Source organism: Stenella coeruleoalba (genome assembly GCF_951394435.1).
Source record: "Stenella coeruleoalba genome assembly, chromosome: 7".
Taxonomy (NCBI): domain Eukaryota; kingdom Metazoa; phylum Chordata; class Mammalia; order Artiodactyla; family Delphinidae; genus Stenella; species Stenella coeruleoalba.
This window is the reverse complement of record NC_137153.1, coordinates 61143004-61169696: the sequence shown is the minus strand read 5'-3', so window position 1 is coordinate 61169696 and position 26693 is coordinate 61143004.

Below are 26693 nucleotides of genomic sequence, written 5' to 3'. Positions count from 1 at the left end.
CTGGTTCAGACCTTCAGACCTGGACTGGAATCTACAGTATCAGCTCTCTGGCTCTCAGACCTGGGAACGACACCACCAGCTTTCCTGAGTTTCCAGCTTGCAGACAACAGGTCACAGGACTTCTCAGCCTCCATAACTCTGTGAGCCAAGTCCTTATAATAAGTCTCATTCTAGACATACATATGTTGTACTGGATCTGTTTCTGTGGACAACCCTGACTTACTAGTATTCATCTTGTGCACTCTACACAGCCTTATACATGGTCAATCTTTTGCAAGGTACATTTACATGCAATGTAATACCACTTATTTTTATTTTTGCCTGAGCTTTTTCCAATGACGACAAAAAAACTTAGGAAAAGTCTGTGTTATGATACATATCTAAATGGAGCCATCTAAAAACCTTAAACAAATTATTATAGCCCTCTTAAGAAAGCCCTTGAATGCTAAAAAGCAAATATGAGGTCTATGACTATAACATTTAGTTTACTTCCAGAATGTCCTGTCATATCATTAAATCACATCTAGAGATTTTATAAGACTGGAAATTATTTACATAAGACTTTAACAAAATCTTCTCAGGAAAGAACATGATGTGACCTAGTAAACTACCTTCAATGTGAGAGATAGGCACTGTCTCTTATAAGAACTTCGAATAACCCTTAAAAAATGAACCCATGTAGATGATATTCCTGTGCTCTCTTTTAGACAGTTCTTAGAACATGAAGCAAGAAGTCACTTAAGAATCTATTCCCTGTGACTACTTCCACAAGGAGTTGACATGTGGTGCTGGGAACTGTCCTCACTTCGGATGACCTACGTGGGAACTATGTGTCCCTTTTCTGGAGTACAGATACTAATGCTTCAAGTACAAAAAGACATGTTAGAGCCTATTTTTTGGAAAGTCAACTTGTTGGATCAATCTATCTTCCATCCCAAAACAAAGCAAAAAAATGTCTAAATTGGAAATGGGCTCCAAATAGTCTATTGTTCTTTCCTTTTCCTCAAACACTCTTCCCAGTCTCCATATGAATGCCCTTCAATTCCATCCTTTGTCTTCAACACTATCTCCTCAGAGAGGTCCATTACCTTCTATTCCAACTTGCTCTATGTTTTTTATAGCATTCCCGCCTGCATGAGTCAGCTAATTGAAAGCATTCACAAGATCCTATAAGATATACTAATCTAAGGCTTTAATAAATGTAAAGTGTATAATACAGCAAGGACAAAGAAAAGATAGGTGAACACCAGTGCAATCTGATACATCTAGAAGCAGTGCCCTGGGCCTTGTCTCCATTGCTCTGGGCATTTGGGTGGGAACCCAATCTATTCCCCCCCCCCCCATACGCTGGACTCTTGCTGCTGTGGCCTCTCCCATTGCGGAGCACAGGCTCGGGACGCACAGGCTCAGCGGCCATGGCTCACGGGCCCAGCCACTCCGCGGCATGTGGGATCTTCCCGGACCGGGGCACGAACCCGTGTCCCCTGCACCGGCAGGCAGACTCTCAACCACTGCACCACCAGGGAAGCCCATGGGAACCCAATCTTAATCCCTGTCCTCCTCATCTTCAGATTACAAATCACTATGATCCATGCAAGATACTCCTATCTCAAGGCACAAGTTAACTATCCTTTTACTGGTCACATAGCTAAAGCCAGTTTGTGGAACTGGTTAAACCAGGTGCCAAATATCAATCTATACAATTTTAATAAACAGTGTAAACAAGATGTTATAAGATGCCTCCAGGGGGGTCTTGGACTTTATATGGCCCATAATAAATCACTATTTAGTACATGGCATCCCTGTCTTGGCCAAGGGTCAGTGCCAGACTTCTGTCATCCCTGGAGATAAGCATAAAGCCACTACAGAGCAGCTGCAAATTAACCCCATCTTTACAGAATATCAGTTTTTAATTATTTTATTACTTTTGGATCTCTATATAAACGCTATTATTTATTATCCATTGTTTGTAAGGCCTGGGACCAGAAAATAAATAAAGGCCCCAGGCCAATGATCTGTCTTATTCTATTTTCACTTCTAATCCTTCCTGTACCTTAAGGGACTTCCAGGGCAGATCCGTGACCTGTGAATACCCCCAGGCTTAGGAGTAGGAAGAGCATTGGGTGCTTGGTGAACCCCTCAGAGTATTGATCCAGGGGAGAGTCTGAAATAGGCATTGGGAGCAGAGTTTGAGGTCATTCGAGGAGGGAATACTGGGGTCCCAGGTATCCAAAGTATCATCTCCTTTGTTTTAGGCATGTGGCTCTATACCCTTGACCCTGTATTTTTCCTCACCCTCTTAGGAGAGGCGGAGCCACAGGAGGGCCTGAGTGTGGCCCTCTAAAACAATAGGAATTAATGTAGGGGCCCTAGGTGCCCAGGTCTATTACCAACACTGTCCATCTCTTGTAGTTTAATATTAGCAGCCTACGTAGCAACAGGGACTGTGATGGTTTTCTGTACAAACATGAGTCCAGTGTACAGCATGTTGTATAGTGGGCACCTAAAGAATGTTGAATGGATGGATGGATGGACGAATGAATGACAGCGGCAAAGTAACTTCTGAGAATATAAATCTATATTCGTCCTGTCATTTTTGAATGTGACACTGGAGTAAAGAATATAGTTAGAAATAGGGACTATAGATTAACATGTAAACTCAGTTCTTATAAACAAACTGCTATTATTAATAGAGATATTTATGTTCAAAGAATAAAATATGGATTCAAATCAGCTGTATGACTTGAGAAGTTCATTGTATAATTCATGTCAGTGACAAACCTAATGAATTAATGATATAACCTGAATATTAGAGATACAACTTAGAATTTCACTGCATGTATTATTTAAAATCCAATGCACTATGCAAATAAATCTTTAAAATATACTCCTAAATCAAACTTTAAATAAAAATGTAAAGAATAGCAGTCTGTAGGAGTGAGGAGGCAAGATGATTAAATCACCATGGGTATTCAACTTGCATGGAAAAGAGAAGCAGCTTGAAACGAGAAAAGACTAACAAGAGAGGAAGTAGGAAGAGAAATTTATCATCGTCTCATGTCACCATCATCAATATTTATTGTGCTTGGGCACTCTGTACTTTGTATTATCTTAGATGCTATGAGACACTGTTCTATCATTACTGGTTTTGCTGAATCACCTGGAGCTGGAAGTGGGCCAATAGGAGAGAACTTGGTTGTCCATAAAAGGTACTTGCGCTATTTATGATGAACTAAAAAAGAATACACTTCTAGACTAGATGCTACTGCAAAGCAAAAAGCTAACTGAAGCAATGATTCAAACATTTCAGGTTGTAAAAAAAAATCTATTAAATATTATTCCCTATATTTTGTACATGTCCATCTCCCTCCCACTTTGACTCTTCTTGGGATATAGCCACTACCTCTTCAAACTACCCCTTTTGGAGAATGAAATTTCAACATTCCAAAATGAAGATCAATGTTTTCTCTACTGACATCTTTCTTCTGCATTTGCTTATCCTAATCAATTATAATTTCATTTTGTGTCTCAGTCCAACCCCCATTCTGCTGTGTTTTACATAGCTAACATTCACCGACAGAAGAGGAGAAAGAACAATCCCTGGAGATATTCAATAGATCTTTATTCTGTTTTCAGGTACTCAGTACAGATATTTCATTCTGTTTTAAATTGCTTGGAAATGCCACAAACCTGATATAACACGCTTAGTGAAATACAATAGTGAGGTTTTTTGTTTGATTTTTTTTCTCCTTTTCTTTTTCTTACTTAGTTTTCTCCACTTGGCTTCCTGGATTTAGCTCCAACATGAAAGGAATCTAAGTAGAATTTATCTTCACAATATGTGTTACCTCATTATTTTTTTGGTAGCTTAAACTCATCTGTTAACAAGTAATCTTTTGAAAACACAGACTGAGATTTTTAAATCATTAAAAAGTTTGATTTCCAATTTAGAATGACAGAATTTTTCTTAAAAAATATATTACCACTTCTAAGCCTAGACATATCTAGATAAAGTTTAAGAAGTCCAATGAACATACTCTATTCTTATCTGCCACCATGCTAATGCTTAAAGCCTTTCTTTGAGTGCCAAGGCCTTAAACTACATACTTCTGGCCTATCCCATTTCACAAGGTCCAACAGATTCCTCTAACCCCAAAGCCCATTTCCCCCTTATGACCCTTTATAACACTTACTGCCCATATCATCATTTGTTTACTCAACACTGATTACCAAATGACTTCCCTTCTACTCTTGTATTATGATTTTTTTCAAATGCTGTCCTCACAAGTGTATTATTTCTCTTACCATAAGTATTGTTTCATTAACCAGATCATAAGCTATATCTTGTGACCTTACTTCCTATTTCTTAACCCTGCATAACACAAAAAAGAGCTGTGAACATAGCAGCAAACCAAGTTTTAAACTGACGTGTTAGTTACCAACACATTTGGAAAATGTTTTATATTTTGAAAACTGACTTTACATAAACCAGCCTATTCAGTCTTTATAAAAACCCTTTATCAGCCACATATTAGAGATGATAAAAAAAGAATTCCAGAAAGGCTGTATTACACAGTAAGTGAAAGGACAAGAAGCAAACCAAAACCATAAGACTCCCAGGGCAGTGACCTTTCTACACTATTGGGGAAAACACAAGAACTACATTGGTCTGATACTGGGGTGGAATATGAAAGTAACAACACTGCTGTAATGAAGTTCAGCCAACAATGCACAGTTGTGTACCTGGTGAGCAGATGAAAATAACAGTCAGAGAAGAGGGGCAGCTGCTGTGTCTCTATGATACACTCGCTTTACAAGTTACATCTGCATCTCTGCTACCTTTAAGGTGGTTGTATTAATACATTCAGTGATGCATATGTAATGCCTAAAATACATAAAACACAAAGAAGCAAACAAGAGAAAATTCACCAGTGGGGGGAAAAACAGGTGACATTTATGGTACACGGTATATATACCCACACAAATGTTCATTTATTGTCTTGTGTGCATCTCTTCTAAATAGCTATGAGGATGAATACACTCATTATAAGAAAGGCTACAGGTATATTTGGAGATGGGAAAGCCACATAAAACCTGCATTATTTATAAAGATGAAAACGAAGTTTTCACTGATGTGTGTTGCAAGATTAAATGGCCATCGCTGTTTTCTCTCTGCACGGCAGAGGCTAGTGCTACTTTCTTCATTTAACAGATAGTAAAATTGTTATGCCTCAGGTGATAAACAAAACTAATGGCACAAATAGAAAGGAGTCTGGACCATTTAACTGCCAGTTGTCTATTTCTGCTATAAAATAAAATTCCATTTTTGAGAGTATCATCCTGACTCAAAGGCATCCTGATTACATGTTCATGCTGATGTCTTTCTTTTATGCAAAACTGATTGGTGTCAAGTCAAGCAAATAAACATTAAAAACACTCTGCTGTTCCTTCTGGCTTGGTTGATAAAAAGCTATTTCACTAAGGTTACAGCTCTTCTTACTTTTCTATAATCCAACCTTATGTGTCTGAATAAAAGAAATTCATGTGATGGTTTTCAAACTATTGGGGATTTAACTCTCCCTTGAAAAACACTGACCATATGAATCCACAGAAGGTTCTCTTTAAAAATGCTTTTGATTAAAGACAATACATAATGATGAATGGATGTTAAATTTCTGCTAAATGTTTCATTAACTTTGTATTGCTATTAAGCTAATGCCAGCAATCATGTTAAGGTTCTGCCTGATTATCCATCAAAATGCTATATACCACTTCTACACTGTTAATCCCCCAGAATCATTCTTTACTAGGCTCGTTATATCATTCTCTATTCCATGTTTGGCTTTTCTCTGATAAGTAATTTTCTAATTTTAAACTTATTTAGTGTATTTATCACCAAGCACATTCATTTGCTTTCTTTACTCTGTGGTCTTCAGTCATCCAATTGCCTTTAGCTTTATAACTTTATATTCTATTTCTAATTCTGCCTTTGATGTCATGTAAAGGCCACTTGTAAAAGTCAAAGCAGAGGTTAAATGACTCAGTAGAACAAAGCTCTTAAAGTTCTGCTGTGTTAACTAGATCGATTTGAAGCTAAGATTTTAAAATAATATGTGCATAATGCACAAAATTAATAAAACACAGAAAAACAAAGAAGAAAAACATCACATACACCAGGGATAATAATTGGTAACATTTTTGGTCCACGGCATGTCTACGATATGTATTGACAGCCTTTTACTTATATCTATATACATCTTTACATTTATATATAACACACTTACTGCCCTATAGTTTTATTTTCTTTTGTACTTAGCAATTCATTATATTTAATGTTATAATGCTATGTTGCTTTTTTTTTACTTGGTTATTTATCACAAACATTGCCTAATTTCAAGAAGCATTCTTCTGCAACATTGTATATGTCAGCATCTTATTGGCTTCTTTGTCATTCCTCAAACATACCAAGCAAACTCCAGTCTCAGACTTTTGAACTAGCCATGCTTCAGCCTGAGATTCTATTTTCCACAAATATTATCATCACATGGTCTCTTGCTTCATTCTGGCCTCTTTCAAATATTACCCTTCACAAAACTCTTCCTTGGAGAACCCCATCTAAACAATGAACTCCAATAAGCTATTCATTCTCACTGCATTCTTCGCCATGACACCAGACACCACCTGACATCATATACTGTTTATATTCTATCATATGTCATATATTTGTATTGGTTTGTTTCCTACCTCCCTCACCAGAATGTAAGATACATAGAGGCATAAGCTTTGTATGTTGTGTTTACTATTCTTTCTCCAATGCTTAAGATCATTTAAAGCACATAGTGAAAAATGAATTTTAAAAATCAATAAATGAAAAACAAAAATCAATAAATGAAGGGCTTCCCTGGTGGCGCAGTGGTTAAGAATCTGCCTGCCAATGCAGGGGACATGGGTTCGAGCCCTGGTCTGGGAAGATCCCACATGCCGTGGAGCAACTAAGCCTGTGCACCACAACTACTGAGCCTGGGCTCTAGACCCTGCGAGCCACAACTACTGAAGCCCATGCACTTAGAGCCCATACTCTGCAACAAGAGAAACCACCACAATGAGAAGGCGCGCGCTGCAACAAAGAGTAGCCCTCGCTCACCACAACCAGAGAAAGACTGCTAGCAGCAACAAAGACCCAACACAGTCAAAAATAAATAAATAAATTTATTTTAAACAATCAATAAATGAATATATCATTCCAACACTTTTGACAATTCATTTAAATAGTTCAAAAAATTAGTTTCTTGTAGAATTTCCCAAATTATTTTCTAATGGAAAGTAGGAGAAACTCCAACATCAAATTCCTCAAACCATTTCCTCCACCTGAACAGTGTTTAAGTGTTATATTGTGATTAAAAGGGTAAAGTACATCTATCACAGATGATGAAAGTTCAGGAGGTTTCCCTTGTGTGGTTTATTGTTCCTTGATAACTTGCTGGAGGATGAATACCAAGTTTATTTTTCAACTACATCAATAGTTGTTGTTTTGTATAGATTGCTAGGTTCAATTCTAGTTTCCATATATCCTTGTGTTTTATTATATATTAATCTTTCAATATTTTTGCAAGAAACTTGAGGACAGGTACTATAGTTTTTAAAAATTGCTGTTATATTTACTTATTCTTATCGTTCTTTTTGGAATAATGCAAACATCAGAATAAGGAAATGCTCAACAAATATTTAGTTATTTGTTTATCAGTTGCTGATTACCCCAACTCTGGGTTCCAACAACCCAGTAAACATAAAAGTAACAGAAGGTAGAATACAGTGTATTTCAGCAGAAGATTTCAGGGAGGTTTTAGCTGAGTTCTAAAAATTATCTTGCTAAGATATACTTCTCCCTGTACTAAACTATGATATTCAAGTCAGCAGGAAATCCTCCATCCATTATCCATGATAACACACATTAAAAAAAAATTATCACTTATAAAATGAGGATAGAAGGCAGTATGCTTTGACTAAAAAAAAATGAAGAGTGAACTTATAATGTTAAACTCAAGTTTTCTGGAGGCAGACTCCTTGGATTCAAATCTCACATTTCTTTATGTCTATAATTCAGAAATAATAATCTAACTTATTTCTGACTTTGAACAAGTTATCCAACAACTGCTTTATGTCAGTTTCTTCATCTAAAAAATGTGAATACTAATAGTACCTTCCTTACAGTGTCACTGGGAAGATGAGTTAAAATATGTAAAGTACTTAGAATAAAATACTATGCCTGAGACATACTGTTTGCTAGTATATTCTAGATGGTAAATGTTAGAGTTATTACTTAAAGTTGGCAGGACACATGCCTTGTGTCCTCAAATTAATTTTAACCCTTACAAAAGTTCTAATTTGTCATATGTATCTAGGTGAAAAATAATTACTTTGAGAATATTGGTGAACTCTTCCCATTGCCCTTGTATCTCCCTTGTGAAACAGAGTCAGTTAAAAGCCTAAAGCAAAAGAATATGTCAATCCACTTAAAAGCTACAAGAAAAAGGGGAGAGATATAAACTAAGAGCCAAGTGAATAAGAACAAATGAAGTCTTGTAGAGGGAGGCTTAGGCTCTGTCTGACAAAGAAGGTCCAGAGAGTTTTGGAGAGAAAATTGCATAAAGTTAATTGGACGGTAGAGAGCCAAGGAAGTCCAGAAAGTGTTTTCAGAATTCTGATCTAGATTCCTTTTAATACACTTCCAGAGAGTGAGTAAAGAATGAAATTCTCTCCCTCTCATCTCCTCTCCTTACACCTCTTCTCTTTTGAATGGTTGTTTTTTCATGACACACTAATCTAGGATAGAATGAGTCTAAAACTTCAATAAAGTCTACCTAAAATATTTATATTTGCATCACTCAAATCTCACCCTACCTCTTCTCCTGTTATCCATTAAAAAATGGACGTATCAGAAGAACTACAATCCTGCAGCCTGTGGAACAAAAACCACATTCACAGGAAGACAGATGAGATGAAAAGGAAGAGGGCTATGTACCAGATGAAGGAACAAGATAAAACCCCAGAAAAACAACTAAATAAAGTGGAGATAGGCAACCTTCCAGAGAGAGAATTCAGAATAATGACAGTGAAGATGATCCAGGACCTCGGAAAAAGAATGGAGGCAAAGATCGAGAAGATGAAAGAAATGTTTGAAAAAAGACATGGGCTTCCCTGGTGGCGCAGTGGTTGAGAGTCTGCCTGCCGGTGCAGGGGACACGGGTTTGTGCCCCGGTCCGGGAGGATCCCACATGCCGCGGAGCGGCTGGACCCGTGAGCCATGGCCGCTGAGCCTGCGCGTCCGGAGCCGGTGCTCCGCAATGGTAAAGGCCACAACAGTGAGAGGCCCACGTACCGAAAAAACCAAACAAACAAAGAACACTGAAGGCTAAGGTTCCAGTGAGAAATAAAAACGGGAGCTTTAAAAGATTTCTTTGTAAAATATCCAACAATGGCATGATATGTAAATGTTAATTTGTAGACCTAAAAAAAATAATATTTTTAACCTCAAAGAAAAGAGTTATTTGGTTGGTTGTAAGCATGGAGGTGTTTATCAAGCATATTTATTTTTTAATCCACTTTTTGCATATTTGGTTGTGTTTAAAAGATAATTTTAGTATATTTCCATCTTGGCTAAGTAAGATTCAGAAATATCTGAACATGTATGTTAGCTACACTGGTAGGATAGGTGTTCCAGAAAACTCTGCAAAAGAATTTCAGAGTATCCATAAAGAAGAACCAAAAGTCAGACACAGTTAATGTTGTGAAAAAAAAAAAAAAAAAAAGAGTTGGATGGGGAAACAATTCTAATCATAGCCTGGTGTCTATTAGTCATATATGTTTCCTGGCCAAACCAGCATCTGTCTCCTCTTCTAGTCCTACCTACCACAAAACCTGTAAATCAAGGAAGCACACAAATAAAAATTACCCTGAAAGAACCTGGACACCTAAAGTTATATCAAATAAATATTATTTCTTTGGGACATATCTAACAGATTATAACACGAAGGGAGAAATATATACTTCCCCACTTTGCAACAGGCCACATAAAACTTTGACTCATTGAGGACTTCAGTGCAAAGGGCTAGTGACTAGATGAATACCAACAGGCCCTGGTAGGAAGCAAACTGCATTCCAGAACAAGACCAAATTTCTGGTGAAGGCATATGAAATACATATTGGAGATTATACACGTACACACACACATACACATGCATATAATAACAAGAACACTGGCGGCCAACTTGGCTGAAGATCAAGCACTTAACGAATATACAGTTATCTTTTCTACCTAGTAATTGCTTATATCTATATGTATACATAGACAGATATAGATATATATAGGAGTTTTGCTTCTATTTCACTCGGATTAAGATACATGTTATGCCCTGGGACCTGGAGAAACAGGAAGTACAGCACCAGTGGACTGCATTTGAGCCTATTTGATTTGAGAGGTGAGAACTAGAAATTAATTAAATGATTTTTCCTGAAATACTTTGTGATTCTCTGGGTATCATCAGAGACCTTTAAGGTATTAGAGAAAGTGTGGCAGAGTATGGATCCTGGCAAACCCAAGGTCAGGTACAACATCAAGAACTCTCATCAGTGTCCCACCAACTCCAAACTTCCAGTTTCAATGATAGAAGTGTCCTGCAGCAGAAGATGGGACTCCTCATCATGGATGTAAACCAGGGGTTAGCAACGTTTTCCTGTAAAAAGCCATATAGTAAGTATTTTCAGCTCTGGGCCATGTGGTTTCCTCTGCCATTGTAGCATAATAGTAGCTATAGACAATATGCAGCTTTGCTATGATGAAACTTTATTTACAAAACTGGTGGTGCATTATTTGCCAACTTCTGAGTTAACCCCACACCTGGCACCGGATCTGGAGAAGCTGGAGAAGGATCCAGCAGGGACTGCTAGTGCCCAGGTGTCATCCCATGCCAATCAGGTGACAATAAGCAGACATGTGCATGGGTTGCAACAGCACTTCATGCCTCTCTCCAATTCTTGAGCTTAAAAAATTCAAAGTGGCTGTTGTCCACTTTTACAAGTAATGAAGGGTACTGAAAATAGGAAATATGTAGGTAAATATAAAATACAAGTTTTCTTTTTTTCCAACATATATTGAGATGATCTTATAGTTCTCCTCTCATAGTCTGTTAATATAGTGAATTATATTAAGTTTTAAATGCTTCTGTTTTATTCTTTTGAAGAGATAAACTACATTTACTGATATTCAAACCTTAAACCAACCTTGCATTTCTAGCCCTTTATTAGTCAAGCTGTATCACCCTTTTTAACATTGCTAGATTCAATATTCTAATATTTTGTGAGATTTTTATATTAATTTTCATAAAGGATATGAATCTATAGGGTTTTTTTTAAATAATGTCTTTGTTAAGTTCTCATATCATGGTAATATTGGCTTGAGAATACTTTGGGAAACAATTCCTCTTCTTCTACTTCTTGAAAGTGCTTGTGTAATTATTTCTTCCTTAAGTGTTTAATAAATTTACCACTGATGCCATCTGGACATGGAGTTATCGTTGTAGGAATACTTTGGATTACTAATTCAATTACTTTAATAGATATAGAAAAATTTTTAATTTGTTTCTTCTTGAATAAGCATTGGTAGTTTGTGTCATTCAAGGAATTTATCCATTTCATCTAATCGGTCACATTTATTTGTATAAAGTTATTGACAATACTTCCCTACTATCCATTTATTATCTATGAAATCTGTAACAATATGATCTTTCTCATTACTGACATTTGTAATTTGTGTTCTCTCTTTCTCTTTCTCACTCTCTCCCTGTAAGTCTCACTAAGAGTTTATTAGTTTTATTAATTGTCCACAAATCCAACTTTTGACTCTTTTAATCTCTATTTTATTTCTCTTTCACTGATAGCTACTCTTATCTTTAACACTGGTTTCCATCTACATATTTCAAATTTAATTTACTGTTTTAAAAATATCTCTCTAAAGTAGAAGCTTAAATTATTGATTTTAAATTGTATTCCCTTCCTATATGAGAATTTATACATACAAAATTTCCTCAAAAAACTGCTTTAGCTCCATTCCACTAATTTTGGTATTTTGTGTTTTCTTTTTCTTTTGCTTTGAAATACTTTCCCATCATCTTTGTGATTTCTTCTTGATTCATTAATTGTTATTTTTTCTTAAATTTCCAACTATTTGAGAATTGTGGTAGGCTCAATAATGGCCCACCCCAAGAGATCTGCATCCCTGGAAACAGATATTGCCTTAATTGGCAAAATGGACTTGGTGGATATAATTAATTTAAGACTCTTTCGATAGAGAGATTATCCTGGATTACCTGGGTAAATCCTAAATTTAATTCCATATGTCATTGTAAGATGGAGGCAAAGGGAGATTGGACTACAGAAGACGGTAAGGCAACATGATGACAGAAGCAGAGATTGGAATGATGTAGCCCCAAGCCAAGGAATACTTAGCAGCCACCAGAAGCTCAAAAAGGCAAGGAGTAGCTTCTCTCTCAGGGTTTCCAGAAGAAATCAACCCTGCCAACACATTGATTTTAGCCCCATAAAACTCATGCTACACTTCTGTATATACAGAACTGTATATACAAAATATACAGAATAAAAGCTGTATTTTAAGCAAATTTTTTGATAATTTGTTACAGTATCAATAGAAAATTAATACTCGAATTTTACCACATATCTTTCAGCTATTTATTTCTAACCTGCATCTGTTTTACTCAAAGAACATACTCTGAAAAATTTCGATCTTTTGAAATGTACTGAGACATTTTATTACCGGGGATATAATTTATTTTGGTGAATGTATAAATCAATATCACATGATACAGAATTTATATCAGTAATTGGGAGACTGCTTCCAAGATTTTCTCCTTCTCTTTGTTTTTTGGGTTTTTTTTCCATTTTATTATGATATGCCTGGGGGTGGTTTTCTTTACATTTAGTGTGCTTAGGGTTAGCTAAGCCTCTTAGATCTCTAAATCAATGGCTTTTTAAATAATATTGGAGAAATTTTCACCTACTATATCTTCAAATATTGTCTACACTTCATTCTCATTCTCTTCCTTTTGGGACTCCAACTGTACGTATATTAGATCATTTGATATGTTTCTGCAGGTCTCTGAGGCATTAATCAACTTTCATCAATCCTTTTAACTATGTATTCTTCATTTTGTACAATGTCTACTTATGTTTTCAAGTTCACGTACTCTGACTTCTGCCAACAGAAGTGCTCACTTCTATAGGAATTTTTCCATTAAATTATTTAATCAACTTATAATTTATTTTGCTTTCAGGTCTAGAGAAAGAAACACATTTGTAAATGTTTTATTTTCTTAGATGATTAGCTGATTATCTCAAGATAATTTATTGAATTAGATAATGATTTTCAAATACTGTTCCACAAAAATCTAGATGTCCCTTGCCTTTTCCTAGAGAGTCTACACATTGCTTCCATATTAATCTTTCAAATGTACATTACTGATCATGTCACTCCCTTCTCAAAAAACTTAAAAACTGTTGTAAACAAAACCTATTTCCCAGAGTCCTCCAAGATGGTGGAGGAGTATGATGTGGAGATCACCTTCCTCCCCCACAAATACACCAGAAATACATCTACATGTGGAACAATTCCTACAGATCACCTACTAAATGCTGGCAGAAGACCTCAGACTTCCCAAAAGATATATGTTTCTTTCCTTTTTCTCTTTTTGTGAGTGTGTATGTATATGCTTCTTTCTGTGATTTTGTCTGTAGAGCTTTGCTTTCACCATTTGTTCTAGGGTTCTGACTGTTTTTTTTTTTTTTTCTTTTTAATAGTTTTTAGCTCTTCTTATCATTGGTGGATTTGTTTTCTGGTTCATTGCTCCTTCTGTCGTTCTATTATTTTCTTTTTTTAAATTACTTTTTATTTTTAATAATTTGATTTTTTTTTCTATTTTAACAACTTTATTTCATTTTATTATTTTTTCTTTCTTTCTTTCTTTCTTTTTTTCTCCCTTTTCTTCTGAGCTGTGTGGCTGACAGGGTCTTCGTGCTCCGCCGGGTGTTAGGCGAGTTCCTCTGAGGCGGGAGAGCCAAGTTCAGGACACTGGTCCACCAAAGACTTCCCAGCTCCAAGTAATATCAAACGGTGAAGGCTCTCCCACATATCTCCATCTCAATGCTAAGACCCAGCTCCACTCAACGACCAAAAAGCTACAGTGCTGGACACCCTATGTCAAACAATGGGCAGGACAGGAACACAACCACACCCATTAGCAGAGAGGCTGCTTAAAATCATAATAAGGTCACAGACACCCCAGAACACACCACCAGACGCAGTCCTGCCTACCAGAAAAAAAGATCCAGCCTCAACCAACAGAACACAGGCACCAGTCCCCTCCACCAGGAAGCCTACACAACTCACTGAACCAACCTTAGCCACTGGGGGCAGACACCAAAAACAATGGGAACTATGAACCTGCAGGCTGCGAAAAGGAGACCCCAAACACAGTAAGTTAAGCAAAATAAGAAGACAGAGAAACACAGACTAGATGAAGGGGAAAGGTAAAAACCCACAGAACCAAACAAATGAAGAGGAAATAGCCAGTCTACCTGAAAAAGAATTCAGGGTAATGATAGTAAAGATGATCCAAAATCTTTGAAATAGAATGGAGAAGATACAAGAAACGTTAAACAAGGACCAGGAAGAACTACAGAGCAAACAAACAATGATGAACAACACAATAAACACAATTAAAAATTCTTCAGAAGGAATCAATAGCAGAATGACTGAGGCAGAAGAACGGATAAGTGACCTGGAAGATAAAATAGTGGAAATAACTACCACAGAGCAGAATAAAGAAAAAAGAATGAAAAGAACTGAGTACAGCCTCAGAGACCTCTGGGATAACATTAAAGGCACCAACATTTGAAATATAGGGTTCTCAGAAGAGGAAAAAAAGAAAGGGACTGAGAAAATATTTGAAGAGATTGTAGTTGAAAACTTACCTAACATGGGAAAGGAAATAAGTCAGTCAAGTCCAGGAAGCACAGAGAGTCCCATACAGGATAAATCCAAGGAAAAACACACCAAGACACATATTAATCAAACTATCAAAAATTAAATGCAAAGAAAAAATATTAAAAGCAGCAAGGGAAAAACAACAAATAACATACAAGGAGAATCCCCATAAGGTTAACAGCTGATCTTTCAGCAGAAACTTCAAGCCAGAAGGGAGTGGCAGGACATAGTTAAAATGATGAAAGGGAAAAACCTACAACCAAGATTACTCTACGCAGCAAGGATCTTATTCAGATTTGACAGAGAAATTAAAAGCTTTATAGACAAGCAAAAGCTAAGAGAATTCAGCACCACCAAACCAGCTTTACAACAAATGCTAAAGGAACTTCTCTAGGCAGGAAACACAAGAGAAGGAAAAGACCTACAATAACAAACCCAAAACAATTAAGAAAATGGCAATAGGAACATACATATCGATAACTGCCTTAAATGTAAATGGATTAAATGTCCCAACCAAAAGACATAGACTGGCTGAATGGCTACAAAAACAAGACCCATGTATATGCTGTCTACAAAAGACCCACTTCAGACCTAGCGATACATACAGACTGAGTGTGAGGAAATGGAAAACGATATTCCATGCAAATGGAAATCAAAAGAAAGCTGGAGCAGCAATTCTCATATCAAACAAAATACAATTTAAAATAAAGACTATTACAAGAGACGAAGAAGGAAACTACATAATGATCAAGGGGTCAATCCAAGAAGAAGATAAAACAATTGTAAATATTTATGCACCCAACACAGGAGCACGTCAATACATAAGGCAAATGCTAACAGCCATAAAAGGGGAAATCGACAGTAACACAATAATAGTAGGGGACTTTAACACTCCACTTCTACCAATGGACAGATCATCCAAAATGAAAATAAATAAGGAAACACAAGCTTTAAATGATACATTAAACAAGATGGATTTAATTGGTATTTATAGGGTATTCCGTCCACAAACAACAGAATACGCTTTCTTCTCAAGTGCTCTTGGGTCACAAATCAAGACTTGGTATACTATAGAAAACTGAAATCATATCAGGTATCTTTTCCAACCATAACACAATGAGACTAGATATCAATTACAGGAAAAAAATCTGAAAAAAAACACAAACACATGGAGGCTATACAATATGCTACTAAATAACCAAGAGATCACTAAAGAAATCAAAGAGGAAATCAAAAAATACCTAGAAACATATGTAAATGAAAACACGACGACCCAAAACCTATGGGATGCAGCAAAAGCAGTTCTAAGAGGGAAGTTTATAGCAATACAATCCTACCTCAAGGAACAAGAAACATCTCAAATAACCTAACCTTACACCTAAAGCAATTAGAGAAAGAAGAACAAGAAAACTCCAAAGTTAGCAGAAGGAAAGAAACCATAAAGATCAGATAAGAAATAAATGAAAAAGAAATGAAGGAAATGATAGCAAAGATCAATAAAACTAAAAGTTGGTTCTTTGAGAAGATAAACAAAATTGATAGACCGTTAGCCAGACACATCAAGAATAAAAGGGAGAAGATTAAAATCAATAGAATTAGAAATGAAAAAGAAGTAACATCTGACAATGCAGAAATACAAAGGATCATGAGAGATTACTACAAGAAACTATATGCCAATAAAATGGACGATCTGGAAGAAATGGACAAATTCTTAGAAAAGCACCACCTTCTGAGACGGAACCAGGAACAAATAGAAAATATAAACAGACCAATCACAAGCACTGAAAATGAGACCGTGATTACAAATGTTCCAACAAACAAAAGCCAAGGACCACGTGGCTTCACAGGCGAATTCTATCAAACATTTAGAGAAGAGCTAACACCTATCCTTCTCAAAATCTTCTAAAATATAGCAGAGGGAGGAACACTCCCAAACTCATTCTATGAGGCCACCATCACCCTGATACTAAAACCAGACAAAGATGTTACAAAGAAAGAAAACCAGACAAAGATGTTACAAAGAAAGAAAACTACAGGCCAGACAAAGATGTTACAAAGAAAGACCAGACAAAGATGTTACAAAGAAAGAAAACTACAGGCCAATATCACTAATGAACACAGATGCAAAAATCCTCAACAAAATACTAGCAAACAGAATCCAACAGCACATTAAAAGGATCATACACCATGATCAGCTGGGGTTTATCCCAGGAATGCAAGGATTCTTCAATATAAGCATATCAATTAATGTGATAAACCATATCAACAAATTGAAGGAGAAAAACTATATGATCATTTCAATAGATACAGAAAAAGCTTTCAACAAAATTCAACAACCATTTATGATAAAAACCCTCCAGAAAGTAGGCATAAAGGGAACTTACCTCAACATAATAAAGGCCATATATGACAAACCCACAGCCAACATCGTTGTCAATGGTGAAAAACTGAAGCCATTTGGTCTAAGATCAGGAACAAGACAAGGTTGTGCACTCTCAGCACTATTACTCAACATAGTTTTGGAAGTTTCAGCCACAGCAATCAGAGAAGAAAAAGAAATAAAAGGAATCAAATCAGAAAAGAAGAAGTAAATCTTTCACTGTTTGCAGATGACATGATACTATAAACAGAAAATCCTAAAGATGCTACCAGAAAACTAGTAAAGCGAATCAATGAATCTGGCAAAGTAGCAGGATACAAAATTAATGCACAAAAATCTCTTGCCTTCCTATACACTAATGTTGAAAAATCTGAAAGAGAAATTAAGGAAACACTCCCATTTACCATTACAAGAAAAAGAATAAAATATCTAAGAATAAACCTACCTAGGGACACAAAAGACCTGTATGCAGAAAATTATAAGACACTGATGAAAGAAATTAAAGATGATACAAACAGATGGAGCGATATACCACGTTCCAGGATTGGAAGAATCAATATTGTGAAAATGAGTATACTACCCAAAGCAATCTACAGATTCAATGCAATCCCTATCGAACTACCAATGGCATCTTTCACAGAAGTAGAACAAAAAATTTCACAATGTGTATGGAAATGCAAAAGACCCCGAATAGCCAATGCAATATTGAGAAAGAAAAACAGAGGTAGAGGAATCAGGCTCCTGGACTTCAGACTATACTACAAAGGTACAGTATGGTACTGGCACAAAAACAGAAATACAGATCAATGGAACAGGATAGAAAGCCCAGAGACAAATCCACGCACATATGGTCACCTTATTTTTGATAAAGGAGGCAAGAATATACATTGGAGAAAAGACAGCCTCTTCAATAACTGGGAAAACTGGACAGCTACATGTAAAAGAATGAAATTAGAACACTCCCTAACACCATACACAAAAGTAAACTCAAAGTGGATTAAAGACCTAAATGTAAGGAGAGACACTATAAAACTCTTAGAGGAAAACATAGGCAGAACACGCTATGACATAAATCACAGCAATGTCCTTTTTGACCCACCTCCTAGAGAAATGGAAATAAAAACAAAAATAAACAAATGGGACCTAATGAAACTTAAAAGCTTTTGCACAGCAAAGGAAACCATAAACAAGATGAAAAAATAACCCACAGAATGGGAGAAAATATTTGCAAATGAAACAACTGACCAAGGATTAATATCCAAAATTTACAAGCAGCTCATGCAGATCAATATCAAAGAAACAAACAACCGAATCTAAAAATGGGCAGAAAACCTAAACAGACATTTCTCCAAGGAAGATATACAGATTGCCAACAAACACATGAAAGGATGCTCAACATCACTAATCATTAGAGAAATGCAAATCAAAACTGCAATGCAGTATCACCTCACTCCAGTCAGAATGGCCATTATAAAAAAATCTACAAACAATAAATGCTGGAGAGGGTGTGGAGAAAAGCGAACCCTCTTGCACTGTTGGAGGGAATGTAAATTGATACAGCCACTATGGAGAACAGTATGGAGGTTCCTTAAAATCTAAAAATAGAGCTACCACATGACCCAGCAATCCCACTACTGGGCATATACCCTGAGAAAACCATAATTCAAAAAGAGACATGTACCACAATGTTCATTGCACCTCTATTTACAATAGCCAGGACATGGAAGCAACCTAAGTGTCCACTGACAGATGAATGGATAAAGAAGATGTGGCACATATATACAATGGAATATTACTCCGCCATAAAAAGAAATGAAATCGAGATATTTGTAGTGAGGTGGATGGACCTTGAGTCTGTCATACAGAGTGAAGTAAGTCAGAAAGAGAAAAACAAATACCGTATGGTAACGCATATATATGGAATCTAAAAAAAAAAGAATGCTTCTGAAGAACCTAGAGGCAGGACCAGAATAAAGACACAGACATAGGGAAGGGACTTGAAGACACAGGGAGAGGGAAGGGTAAGCTGGGACAAAGTGAGAGAGTGGCATGGACATATATACACTATCAAATGTAAAATAGCTAGTGGGAAGCAGCCGCATAGCACAGGGAGATCAGCTCGGTGCTTTGTGCCCACCTAGAGGGGTGGGATAGGGAGCGTGGGAGGGAGGCGCAAGTGGGAGGAGATATGGGGATATATGTACAGCTGATTCACTTTGTTATACAGCAGAAACTAACACACCATTTTAAAGCAATTATACTCCAATAAATATGTTTAAAAAAAAAAAAAGCCCATTTCCTAGTCTGAGCACTGAATACTGTTCATCTAGCAGGGTAAACAGTAATTACGATCCCCAGGGCAAAGTACTATAATGAGTATGTAGTAATATGGTGTCCTTTGCTTTCTTCTATAATCAAGGAAATTTTGTTTGGCTAAGAAAAACTGAGGGTTTTTTTTGCGGGGGGGGGGGTTGTTTTTTTTTAATGAAGTCAGCTTAATTTTATATGTTTAGCAATTTTTCCTAAATATATCTTAGTAAATGTTATTTTTATCAGTAGCTCAGCCCTAACCTTTGGAAACCTATTCTCACATAAAATACTTATACATTATCCTTTGTCTCAAGCTCTGCTTTGAAGGGAATCCAGACTAAGTAAACAGAACAAAAACACCACTGGTAATTAGCCTATAATTTACTGTCATCACACACTCAAGGAAATATAGCCCAAATAATGTTATGGAATATGATCTCATTAGATTAGCATTGTTTTCCTAAAGAAAGAAGAAGGAAAAGAGGAGGAAAGAAGTAAGTTCTTTCTCCCTACCCATATATAATTCTCAAGAAACCTAAAGTTTGGTGGAGGTAAAAATCTACGATAAAAAGAGTTTAAAAGTACAAATAATTTAAAATATATAATATTAACTGTATAGAAAAACAAAGTGTGTAAGTACTGCAGACATATTCAGGGAAAAGAGGAACTGGCAGGAATCATACTGAAGAAGGCTTTATGACAAAGGAATGGACATGACCTAATGAATTGGTAGCATTCATATAAGTAGAGAAGAGAATGGGAGTTATTCTGGGAATGAGGTTCAGAATGGGAAAACAGAAGCATTTTGTGCAAAGGTGAAGAAATGGATGAACATACATCATGGATACAGAGTAGGATTGAGTCAGAGAAATAGGAACATTCATTTGTGCTTTATTCCTGTCCTTTTATAAGCAATTTGTTATTTCTCCCACTTCCCTTCACCAGCTATGGACAACGCATGTTACATTCTCAAATATTGTTCTTCTATCTGTTTCTGGGTTCTTGATTTTAGCTCCCCATTAAGACCTGCTTCTTCGGTTACTGTACCTGGCTTCTCTCTAGGATTCGTATATTTTCCTCATTTTAGCATCTGTGAGGTTTTGTTCTATCCACTACTAACTGTGAATTTGTACTGTCTGAGCCAAGTCTGTCCCTTCCTCAGACAAGAGGGGACAGAGTTAGATATATAGTGTGGAACAAATTTGTAGAGGGTCTCTAAGGTAAATCAGAAGAATTTGGGCATTATCCTTCAAGGATTGATTCAGTTTCTTATGAGAGAATTCATGAGGCTTTTTCCAATTCAATTATCAAATTCAACTCCTTCTTTTACAGAATGACTTCTTAAAGCTTTCATAGACAATAAAAATTATTAGAGATGCCCGAGGCAGGAATAGGAATAAAGAGATTTAAGACCTACTTTTAAGGAAGAATAAACACAGATTAGTAAACAACTAGAGGTAGGTGATAAGGGAAACTGAAAATATTATGATTCCTAGGTTTCTAAATTTGGGCAAGTAGATATCTTGAAAAGGGAAAGTAGGAGAATAAAACATTGAGCTCTGCACACCAACCTCTAGCATACATCTGTTTGGTAACACTTTTGCTGGCCTTCTTTGTCATTTGTGATCTCTGAACATACTCACTCTGGATCTTGAGTGTTCTGTAATTATAGCATTTGGTTAAAGGCACGGATTCTGGAGTCAGCCTAGGTGAAAATCCTGATTTCACATTTTTTAATTGTTTGACCTTCACCAAGATGCTTAATTTCTTTGTGTCTCAGTTTTTTCTGATCAGTAGTTATGATAATTATACCCAACACATAAGGTCGTTGTGAGGAATAAAAGACTTTCCACACAGAAAATACTTGAACCAGCGCCTGGCCCACCAGAAACACTCAGTAAGTGTTAACTATTAGCACCGAGATTTCAAAAAACAAAAAAAATTTCTTTGCCAACCCCAATCCTACAAAACCCAACCTAGTTAAATTGGTACCAGTCACCTCGTCTGACAAGAGGATTAAAATAGATGGATTGAAGAGGACACAAGTCTTTTTTAGATTATTTTGATTACCTTGAATTAGCTAACATTTTTAATATATAAGGGTCTGTACCTTCAGGAATTTTAAAGGTCACTTTCCAGGATTAATTCTTTATAACAGAAGGCACTGATTATCTTCTAGGCGATAACATAGCAGTAGGGCTGCCTGGTTGCCAACTCTACGGAGCAGCCCTGAGAAGGACCACACAGTAAGCCGTGCTGGGCATAGGCTGTGGAGCTAAACAAGGAAGGCTGGCGATGCATTTGTAAAAAGATGAGGACACACCATCTCCTTATTTATACAGGGCACCTTCTATCCAAATAATGTCAGCAAGAACAGAACTCCTTTTTTCTCTTGCTTAACATGATCTACATGTAAAATAAGCTAAGTAGGCCTTATTTTCTTCAAGAACCATCGGTTCATTGGACTTAGAACCATTGTTTACTTTAAGTTAAAAAAAAAAACCAATTTGAACGTGTTTTTCCTGCGTTGAAAGCTTGAATTATTCATTTCATATTTGGATTCTTCCGAATCTTTTCTTAGTGTAACTTTTAGAATATGAATTTATAACTGAATATTGAGATGTGAACCCATGATATCAGAAATATGAACTAATCAATGTAAGTGCCAATTGCCAATCATCACAAGACAGGTCCAAAGAAATGTGAGGTTACTGTTGCTTTTATCTTCTTTTTAAATTGCTTCATAAACAATAAGGTAAATGTGCTAAAAATCCTTTAAAAGTGTTTTGTAAGAAGATATTCCAATGTGGAGGATATAGCTAGAATATATCTCTTGAAAGTAAGAATTTCATACAGCTCAGGGACCATCCTGTCACAGTTTGCATCAATTTTGCTCCCTTATATAGGCTTATTGCTTTCTGAATTAGCTAGAAGGTATGTCAGCACAACAGAAGAAAAAAAAAGGAGGAAGCAGTTATTTATAATCCCCATTGCCTTCCCAGGAGAATAGATCCCAATAATTTGAAGTTCCATTGTCTCCTGGGAGTGCAATGGGTGAAGTGATGCAAGATTTGAGGGGCAGAGGTGAGGCAATATATAGATAATTTACATACATTATAGATTTACATTAAAAAAGACCTAGAAATATGAAACTAGGCGCCTCCCCTCCAAAAAAAAAAAATTAGAGATGCAAGCCTTTGAGCACAGCAAAAATATTTAACGGTGATATCCTCAAGTACGTAAACTATCTTCTTTATCTCCCTCCCCCAAACTTCTGTAAAATAGGAAGCTATCACTTATGCTTTTGTGGGTTGGATTTACAACAATGCACTTGTCCTTCCTGAAGATCAAGGTGAAAGAAAAAAGTTGAAAACAGAAACAGAGGCGGCCAGAAGAGCCCTCCACACAGAGGTTACACTAACAACAGACAAAGAAAATCTGAAAATGGGGCTGGGGAAGAATTAAACAGAGCTTCTTTCAGTATTGCATATCAGAAACTCTAATATTCTCTAGAAGGGACATTTCTCCCACAGCAGGAGATTTCATTTTTTTTTTTTTTTTAAAGAAAGGATATTAGCGATTACTTAAGTAGAGAACACAATTTGAATGAAGCAGAATACTTTACATCGTAATTCAATAGCTGTTGAGAAATGCCACTGAACACATTGGAAACTGAGGTGTTACGTGAAGAGTGAATGAACAAACAGCTGGTGTATCTGAATGCTTGGCTGTTTTCCTGTGATCACGGTTGGCAGCTAAAGGCAGGGGTAAGCAGGGCTCCAGGAAAAGTGCTAAAATGGCAATTTCTTCTTGTAGTCACAAAGCAAAATACTTTGTTTTGTTTGTTTGTTTTGTCTAGTTTCACTGGGCACAAAGAAAGGTCAACTTGTTAAAACGATGTATTCAAACACTGAAAAGATTTTAAAGAGCCTGGCCACTGGGCTCAGGAGAGTCACTAATTGCTGCTTTAAATACTATTTGGGAAGGTCAAAAGGAGAGCCTGCAGACGGACATGCGTTGGAGGAATAACCTCTGCTCAGGGCTGCGGGGCTCCAAATCCCAGGCTGCAGTGCTGGGGTCACTGCAATCTGCTGCCAGCCTGGTCCTGTGCGGTCCACAGGGGCATGGACTTGGGAGAAGGACAAGCAGAAGATGGCTGCTGACCAGATGGCACTCAAACCTGCCTCCTCTGGTGAGAGAAAAATCTGCCAAAACCAGGTGTTTCACATTTTTTCTTTTTCTCTGGCATTTCTCTCTGCGTTCCCTTACAAAGACTCGACATCAGCACAGCTGTCTAGGAATTATCTAAGGAAATGAGATTTTTTTCTTTTTTTTTCAGTGTAAGAGATTTGGGAAACAGCTTTTGGGGACCACCCCTATATCGTACACACTGAGAGTCCTTTCATCAGGTCATTTAGAGGCACAGCATGAGAGGAAGTTTCAACCATTTTCCTTATCAGTACTAATAAGAAAAAGGGGCCCCATGAATTAGATTCCTTTATTTCTTTATTTGGCTCTGTTAGCAGCCTGAGAACCATCACATTATTTCTATCAATAATCTTGCATATATGCTCAGCACACTTTCTTTACTCTTTTTTTTTTGAATTTTATTTTATTGTTTTTTTATACAGCAGGTTCTTATTAGTTGTCTATTTTATACATATTAGTGTACATATGTCAATCTCAATATCCCAATTCATCCCCCCACTACCCTCCCCCCTTTACTGTCTTTTAAAAAAATGGAGGGGGGTCTTTTAATGGAAAGGACTCAGGTCTGCACCCTTCTGTTCATGATGCACCAGTAAGAGATGACGGGAAACAAAACAGGATTAATGAAGATTGCTTCATACAGTGACAGGCAGAGAGCACAGGGTGATTCACGTCTATTTTAAAGCCTCTCTGCCTTGGCCCATGGGAAAAGAAAGTACAGATCTCATGATTCAAAATCCAGGGTATCTTCTGAGTCATGTTTTACTGGGGTGGGGGTGGGGTCAGGGTAAGGAAATTCTTTCCAAATATTCCATACTCCCTCATCTCAGGGATAGCTAACTTTTCCGCCTCCCCTCCATTCCGTACTTCTGGCTGGGTGATTTGATTCAGGGACTTGGACACTCAGTCATGTCTCCTTAAGTAGACATGAACATGAAGAGTCCTAAAGTACAGTCTGGGACTAGATGAAGCAAGTAGGAGAGTCCTTTGGGGACTTGAACTGTTTACCAGCAAACCCTGCATTTGGAGGGGTATGACACATTGCCAACATAAAATAATAAAATTCATTTACTTATTCACCAACTCTTTATTAGGTCCTAAATGCTATTCTAATGTTATAATATTTTGTAGTCCAATTAGCCTATGATTTCTTGGACACTGAGTGGCTTCAGGAATGTTGTAGATACACTCAGCCTCACAGAAATTACTTTTCGTGAGAAGCACATGATTTAAGTTATGCACAACATCTGGCAATTAACAGGCTTATGGTCCTTGTTAGTTTCCTAGTTTCCGTTCTCTTCACTTTGGGAGGCAGTATGCTATTGGGCAGTAAGCGTCCACATATTCTAGGTGGGCAGCAAGCTGTGGGTTCTGTGGAAGTGTCTCAGGCTGATGCACAGAGGAGGAGAGGAATAAGTGCCTGCAGCTCTATGCCAGTGTCTTTTATGCAGCCCATAGCTCTGATTTTTAACTGTTTCCTATATTATGGTTTAGTATGAGATTGTGCTAGAGGGAAAAAAGCTGGAAGGAGATAGGGAGATGGAAAATATTTAAGGCCATTAGAAGAACAGAAAAAACACCGGCTGGAACTAAGAGAAACCTAAATTTTAATCCTGAGGTAGCTATTTACTAATTTTGTGAAATAGGCATATCATTTAATTTCTTGAGTATGAATGTTCTCAAGACGCTGAGGGTATGTAACACTATGATTCAAAGTGCATTGCTGTAATGAATTTAAACATTTAGATTTTCTATTTTTAATCATAATACATAAGAGCTTGTATAATTAATGCAATTGTTTTGTTTCCATTTAATATTGCTTATGTTCAAACAACTCAAAACACTTCTGAAGCAGGCTGATAAGGAGTAAACTAACTACTGAAGAAATGGGATAGTACATATAATAGGCATGCAATCTTCTGTCATTACTTTTATTTTCACATTCCAAACCTTATATAATTTACCAGGGTTAGCATTACCAGTGAGTTGTTAATATGGCTAAGAATCTCATAATTTCTGTACTTAGTGATATTAAGAATTGATATCCCTCTACATCCGAATAAAAGATTTTGTAAATGGTTAGTTCTAGGGAATGAGACCATGCCTCTTTAACTGTTTATAGTGTTCACTGTCACCATGGGATTCATATACTTGGGCCCTGGATCAATAAAATTAAGTTGAGCTATTGGATCAACATTTGAACATTGAAATATGGTACTAGATATTTCCTTAAAGTGTTATTACTCTTGGTACTGTCAATCCTCACCCTTTTCCAAGCCCTCAGATACCTCTCTCTGCTCAACACTTCTTCTCCCACTCACCCCCTTGTTCCGCACATACACTTTTCAGCAGCTCATTCTTCTGTCCGGGGAATATGTCACCACTCCCTTAGTTATACAGTTAATAAGAGGCCCAAATATTCAGATTCTAACTTGATCTATGGCATTAATTGGGTCTAGGGTAATCATTTTTTGTGCTCAGGTGCTGTATGCCAGAACTCTTTTATGCCTACTTTTAAGTTACATTTTGAACCTTAATCTTTTCTGCCCTCTCTCTTTGTAAGTCAATTACAAGTCTGACTAAATCTCAACAGCAATACCACAAGTTGGTATAATGTCCAGTGAAATAAATGGACATTTATTTAAAGTATCCTATATAATATTGTCAATCTACAGAAAGACATGTAATACACATGATATTAATACAGAACGTTACAACAACCCCCTGGGCTAATCTGTG